Here is a 7,718-nt window from a genome sequence, read left to right on the forward strand (position 1 = left end):
CACACAGAGAGAGAGAGAGAGAGAGAGAGAGAGAGAGAGAGAGAGAGAGAGAGAGAGAGAGAGACACACACACTATACAAATTTAGTAAATAAAAATTCTGTGCATCTCCTGGGGGCTAAGCCCCCGTTGTCCTTAAAACCTAGCGACACCCCTGTTACCTAGGTTAGATTTGGGAGTATACAAAGCTGCTGTCTAAAATAATTAAAAGGGCAGTCAAAGTCTTTTGAACATGTCATCACCGCTCACTTGTGGCACAAAAAGAAGACAGAATAATTGGTTTAAGCACTTTATACAAAGCAAAAAGTGATGCAGTCTCTCAGCAGGACGTATAGTTCAGAGAAAAGCTTTCTGATCACAATCTAGTATTTGTGTCGTCACCTAAACCAGAACACACTGCCTAACAGGTGTTGTTTGGACTCCCCTTTTATGGCCTCAGAGATCCAGATCGGTGTTGAGGACAGTGTGAACATGAAGAACAGCCGCAGTAATCAGGCGCTGTAAGGAAACTGGAAGGGTGGGAGAAGGGAGAAGCCTTTTTTGCTTTACAGGAAACAGCTTCTGAAGGGTCTGACGGGTCTTCGACCCGTCAGACCCTTCAGAAGCTGAGTAGGCTTCAGAACCTACTCAGCTGATTCTTCCATATGTTAGTCTTTGCAGAGGAGCCATTTTCGTTGGAATCAAAATCACGTGATGAGCTTCAGTCAGAATCGCAGAAACGCATGTCACTGTTTTATCTGATATGACAATAAGGTTTTTTTTTGTGTTTTTTTCTTCCTAAAACAGGTTGTTTTGTAATGAAATATTTTAGTACAATTTAAAGGCTCTTTAGAGAAGCTGTCTGAGAGGTGCAGCAGGAGTAGACCTGAAGTAGAGCTAGATAGGCTTAAGGAGTAAGATGTACTTATATAAGCAATGATGAAGCAGCTGAACAGTTCTGCTCTCTTCAACATCTCAGTCGCAGATCCCATAAAAATAATGAGCTGAAGAGACAAAATAACCACAAGTATTGATTACGCTCATGTATTAATGTCTCTAAACCTGCAGACGTTTCCCTGCTGGACATAAAAACAGAACATTCAGTCTTTTATAAAACTTGTTTTCTTATTTTTATTAGCAGGAATTGCCCCTCAGTGACACAATTTCCTCAGTCTGGGTTTGTTAATACTGCTGGAACGCTGCACAAATCCTTGGCTGTATCAGTTGCACTGTTATGAAAATGCCCTTTGTGCACAGGAGGGCTCAACTGTGCGGCACAGAACTCACGGCTGCTTATTGCCTTTGTTTACTCAATGCACAAGCTGTTGAGAGCTTGTTTGTTTTGCATTGAATTAGGATGCCTGAGTTAATCTTAGTGTTGAGTTGTTGCTGTGTTTCAATATAAGATTAAAGGCTTTGATGTGCTTCCAGTTATAGACGACAAGAATTTGAAGAAAAAAAAATGCTTTTGAAAATTTTAAACCCACAATTACGACACGCCAACGGACGTCTCTGTTGTTGACCTATATTCAGTCACTTTAGATGTTTCCATAGTTAAACCAATGCAGTGTGGTTAGCAGCTGTTTTTGTTTATGGGTTTTCAATGTAGGGATACATTTAAAAAAATGCAGATTTTGTTTCCTAAATTATGTTTTCTGTCTACATGACAGAACCTAACTTCAAAATTTCTGCTTTATTTGTACAATTATTTAATTCTAATCTAACTTATGTAACAAAAAGTAAGGCTGCGACTCTGTAACAGCCAGGGAACATTCGGATTTGAATCCACTCTCTGTACCAACCTACTTCAGCTGGCTTTTAGTTTCGTTATTTTAATATGCTGATATTTATAGTAGGTAGTACTCTTAAATATGTCTGATCTACTTGGCAGTGGGTCTGGGTTTAAGCTGTTGCTAGAACACATCTGATTCTTTGTACAGAAAGGTTGCATTTAGACTCGAGTTGTTCCAAAAATAACCACTTTACTGAATGGAATTTGAATACACATTATGTGTTACATAATACCTCCTTTGCTACTAGTAGTTATGATAATTTCCTTTCAGTCTGTATCTCAATTTTTGGTCATTTTCCCCTATGATTTCAACACATTCTGCTTCAATTTTACATAAAAGTTCAAGAGATCGAGTCAATCAAAGCAGCCATTTTGTTGTCTTTCCTTTTCTTGCACTACAGTGCAACAGTCAGACTCCAAATAATCAAAGCTGTGATCAAATGATGTTGGTTTTTTTGTTTTGTTTGTTTGTTTTATTTTCTGTAAACAGTCCAGATATCAGCCACAGGAATTCTGCCTCTGTTTAGAGCTCTGTTTGTGCAAATCCTCAGAAAAATAACAATGCAAGCATCAATGTTTGGAATAAAAAAAAAAAACAATATGCAGGATTTAGTTAGTTGCAGTGTGAGGAAAACTCTGTTTCTGGTCAGCAGTAGTAAAAATAGTTAACCAAGCCTGAAAATCTTCCCAACACTGTGCACAAAGTCCTGCTATTCTTCTCGTAACGGCTGGTAAGAGATCTGTAGCATTTCAGAAGGCATCTCTACTATACCTACTSCTATATTGTATCTTTAGTGCAGCGTATTTTCATTTATTTCTTTTCAGTTACTCAGACTATTCAGCTATGCTTGAAAGAAAACAACAACAAAACAACATGTATAATAAAAAAATTATGCAAGTAATACAAAAGGTGCACATTTGGAGCTAAATACAAAGTAACTCCAGACATTGAAGACAATGTTCAGTGATTATTTGTGAAGAAAATAAGAAATAAAAAGGGCAAAATGACAGGCATGGTCCTAAAACTTACCCCACTAAAGGACTAAGGGTAGTATCTCACTGGGCTGCAACAATGACAGAAAACATTTTTCATTGCAGTCTTTCGACAAAGAGACCAACAAGCAATGTGGCTGGGTTATTGTTTATGTGCTTGRCTTGAAAAACTGTATTTTAGGCCACGCACATTGTTTGTTCCCCACATAATACCTGCCCTGACTCGCATTGTGCCCAGCAACTTCCCCCATGTTTACGATTTAATCTACCGGAGTAGTTTCTGATATGCAGATACGCACATTTAGACTCATTTTCCAAAAAGATTATTTGTGATCTGTGTTGTTTTTAGACACGGACATTAGCCTCAAATGTTTTCTGTCAGTTTAGAGTTTCCTGCAGGCGTCATAATGTGTCTGCTGTGAAAATGCTCAGAGCAAACCTCCAGTGAGTTCATGACACTCACAGCAACACAGTAATTATTTTGGAGAGAGAATTTGTCTCACAAATATTTTAAACATTGAAAACTCAACCCAATCATTGGTTTGGTTTAAAACCCAGTGAAATACTACCTTAAAGGAATTCTTAGTTTTACAGAGACAAAACAAACTTTAGTGATCAATCATTTGTGTTTATTAAGCAACTTTCAGAAATCTTGTGTTATATTTAAAAATATAAATGTATTATAAAAAGTTATCAGAATAGGTTTTACAATCATTTCTATAAAATAGATAATTCTTTAAAAAAATAACATTTTTAATGTCACCAAACTATTTGTTCTATTTTCACTGATCACCCACATTAATACTGTTCATCTTGTTGCAATAATGGTTTGTTAGAAAACCTCCAACCAGATGAAGTCGTACAACTTTTTACAAATAAAAACAAAAACATTTACACCCCCTTGAATGGTAACAGCAGGTCATAAGTGAGTTGTAAAAAAAGCTCCAAAGGAGTTGTTGCTAACTTTCCCAAATTAGACACTTTAATGTTCTTCATCCAAGTCCAATATACTGTATATTAGGCAAGTGGTCATAATTAAATGAGTGATTGGTGTTTAAGTCTTGCATAGTCAGATTTTTTTGGGAGTTTATTAAAAAAAACTGTATAAAAGTACTTTTTTTAACCTACTAAGGTTTTTTCAGTATAAAACAAGTTATGTGTAATAATCCCTCTGCAGATCTAAACTGTCAAAAGAAAGACAGGAATAGGGAGTTATATGAAAAGGTATGCAAAATAGTTAACGTTTTTACACAATGTGTATTATATTTAAACATGAACGTTTATATGGTCAAACTAAACCAGGTAATCAGAGTGCAGAAACTGAAACTTAAATCTTAATTTGCCTGTTGTGTCTAAATTAAAACATATTATAAGAAACAATGGTTTAAAATTTACAAGATTTCTGGTCTTTTTTTAGTATACTGTGATTATTTTGGGTCGTCATAGACAGGTCGGTAGCAATCACCTTCGATTTATAACTTTTGTTTAGTTAAAACAAATCTCCATTTCTAATAATCCTTTTAGCTCATTCAAGCAAGGATGTGCTGTTTCTTAACACAAACGTTAATGAGATTGCTGCAAACTGGATTAACTTGTGCAAACCAAAGATTTGTATTTCTTTTTTTTAAGATTTTCCTTTTGGTGATTTGCACAATATGAGCCCTGTATGGAGCATCAGTTTCTTTCTTTTCTTTTTTTATGGCAGTGCTGTAAGCTGGTGAGGATATGTGAAAATGTTAGGAAAGAGACATTTGAATGGCAAATTAAGACTCATTTACAGGAACACCTATTTCCTACAATTCTTCCACTGTCTATAGGCTTAGATAATAATRATGTAACTCACCAACTGTTCTGTTTTAAGACTGAAGCCATTTTTAACCAAAAACTCTATATTTTACTACTTATTCTTGCTTCAGCTTGATTAATGTCATTTTTCCCATGTATGCACACTGTATGAAAGCTTTTCTTMTATGTCACCAAAACAATTAGCCCATTCTTCTCCCTTCATCTTTAAAACAAGACAAACCATTTTCTTTTCTTTTTTATCCACAATTTCAGATGCTTCACAGACTGTTTCTCTCTCTCTCTCTCTCTCTCTCTCTCTCTCTCTCTCTCTCTAGAATCTTTCATTTAACAAATGTAGCAATACCTACAGGATGGGTGGGGGTGGGGGATTCCGTATGATTCACCAGTATTTAAGGGAACATTTGATTTCAAAATATTGTTTGACTTTGTATGAAAAATATACACTGTACAGATTCAGAAATATATTGCGACGAAAAAGAAAAAAACTTTTAGGAAAAAAAAGGTATTTATTTTTACTGTTTTGTAATTTAGACACAATACTGTAGCTCCTCTATTGCCAGACTTACAGGAAGTGCCTCTCAATAATGTATTACAAAGTAACTATACAATATACTGGGATTATTAGAACMTGTCACTAGCAGAGCATTGTTGATGTTGTTTTGTGACTATTGTTGAATAATAAGATTTATAAATGCTGCCTGTGTCTTTCTTGTGTTTTTTTGCCATTTTACACGACAGCCGTCCATCATTTTCTGCACCAGGTCACGAGGAGCTGTCTCCAGTAGTCACTATCACAAGATCACATGAAGACAAATAAAACGCAACAATCCACACCCTCATTCACCCTTAGGGACAATTTACAATAGCAGGCAACCAAAATGTTCTAATGTGCAATAAACTGAATTTTGATATTGCCTTTTTAAAAAGCCTTTTTTTTAAAAAAACAACTATTGAATAAGTACAGTATCATGAGGTTAGATATTTAGTTGAGATAATTTATATATAAACTATWGCTCTTGAAATAAATCACATTTCACAACATGCTGTAGGAAAGAATTCATGACTTCTTATATCTGATTCTATAAGACATTTATGTTTAAAAGCGAGGAAACGTTTTATATCTAAATGCACTGAATCGAAAGGTTTTAGCTTGTGCAAATAGCCCCTTTGAGCTCTTTGTATTCACTGATTCTACTTTTAAGCTTTGGGTCGTGGAACATAATTGAATAGATTTTAGATTTGTCCACAGTATTTGAGATGAGTTGAGAAATCTAACATAAGATCTGTTTTGTTTTCTTTGAAGCTGTCGTCTCTTTCAAGTGCTCCTCTTCTGATCGATTTTAAGCCAGCCTTCAGAATTCACTCCCGAGTGAACTGAACACCATGAGACGTCTGATTTTGATATTTAGCAGAAGTTAGTTCAGAATGCACATTTTAACGATGCACTTAGATTCACTGACATGTATTATCATCAACAATCCAGAGTGAATAACATGTAAATCATATAAACATATTAAGATTTTTTTTTTCCATTGGGATTGAGCCTCTTTGACTTCCTCCTAAAAATCCACCAACCTGTGTCTGTAACCCTGTGGATAAAGTCAGAGCTGGRAATCAGTTTGTCTTTAAAATTGTACATTAACTTCTAAAATCAGCTTGATTTCATAGTAATGTTTATAAATAGCGTCAGGTTTCCACATGACTTGAATGTCCATTTTTAGCTTTTTACTTATTAACACCTTAAAATAGCACAAGAGTAAAGAACAGGGTCACAGTGTTACACAGCATAAAAAGCATCCATAAATAAAGAAAAGTAAATTTATGTGAATATTGTAAGGGTTTATTCTTACACTTCTTATAACAAGGTTATAAGAGTAATTTAATTAGCAAGGATCTCTTTTATTTTGGATAAACATTTCTTTAGTGCAAAAATGAATGGACACAAAAAGTAACTCTCAGTCAGTGAATGTTGATTTGAACCATAGTATGCAATCATTTATTTTACAAATCATACAAAATTGACTATAGAGTACACCTGATTGTGAACAATTAATTTCCTATAAAGTTTTGGGACCAATAACAAGCTTTTAACTTCTTAAACGTTAACCACACTTAAATAGAAACACAAACGTCAGMTTAGATGTTAAATACCAGACATTTGATGTTGTTTATCTTAGGAGTTGGCAAGTACAAGGTTAAGAAAAAGGTTGAAGAAAGGTGTTAGCTTTCCCGTACTTTATCTTAAATAATGTGGGTTTAACCAGAAGGGCGAAGCGTTCTGTGCTCAGCTTTGGTCAGACCTCGTCGTCACACACAGCCAGCTTTTACCTTGAGATGATGTTCTGTCACCTGCCAGGTAGATGAGGGTGCTGCTGGAGAATCTGTCTTTAGACCGTCGAACAGGGGACCCCAAGACGTGCTCTTTGACTCGTTTAGCGTCCACGTCAGCCGTAACCAGAAGACAAGGCCTCGACTGGAACCCAGGTTGTAAATAAAACTTCCGTCTGGAGAGTTTCTGAAGGTGGATAAACCAGGCGTGGTTTTCCACACTGTGAGGTTTCCCCGTTGGCMTGAAGGGGCCAAACCTGACATAGTTTTCAGCTTTTGATTCCCTGGAGAGAATCCAGCTGTCAAAAGTGACTGACGGCGGTCCGTCACCTTTACTCTCTGTCTTTTCTCTCTGTGCCTGACTGGCAGAAACTGGTAGTTCCTAAAAAGCTTAGAGAATCTATGGTCCGCCCTCCAGAAGGTTAGATTAGAAAAGGAATTATCAAGGAAAGTGTTAGATTCAGAGCTTGCTGTGCCTCCTGAAACTAAAACAAAGATTATTGCTGCTGCTGTGTGGTTCAGAACAAAACATTTCATGACCCATTTAAATTATCTGATGAGTATCCTGATGCATCTCAGTAATCCAGGTAAAAAATCAAAAGGAAAAAAATTGTATAGGTCCTCTGGATGGGTTCTTCTCTAATGAAATGTTTCGTCTCTCTTCCAAGAGACCTCTTCAGTCTGAGAGTTTCAGGCAAAATTCAGGCTTTTGAGTCCTGCCTCCATGTGACTGATACTCACATCACATGGCTATCGTTCACACCTAATTAACCCTATTGTTAACGGGGATTGTTAACTTTTGATTTTTTACCTGGATTACTG

The sequence above is a fragment of the Austrofundulus limnaeus genome, unplaced genomic scaffold (genome assembly GCF_001266775.1).
Source record: "Austrofundulus limnaeus strain Quisiro unplaced genomic scaffold, Austrofundulus_limnaeus-1.0 Scaffold29, whole genome shotgun sequence".
Taxonomy (NCBI): Eukaryota; Metazoa; Chordata; class Actinopteri; order Cyprinodontiformes; family Rivulidae; genus Austrofundulus; species Austrofundulus limnaeus.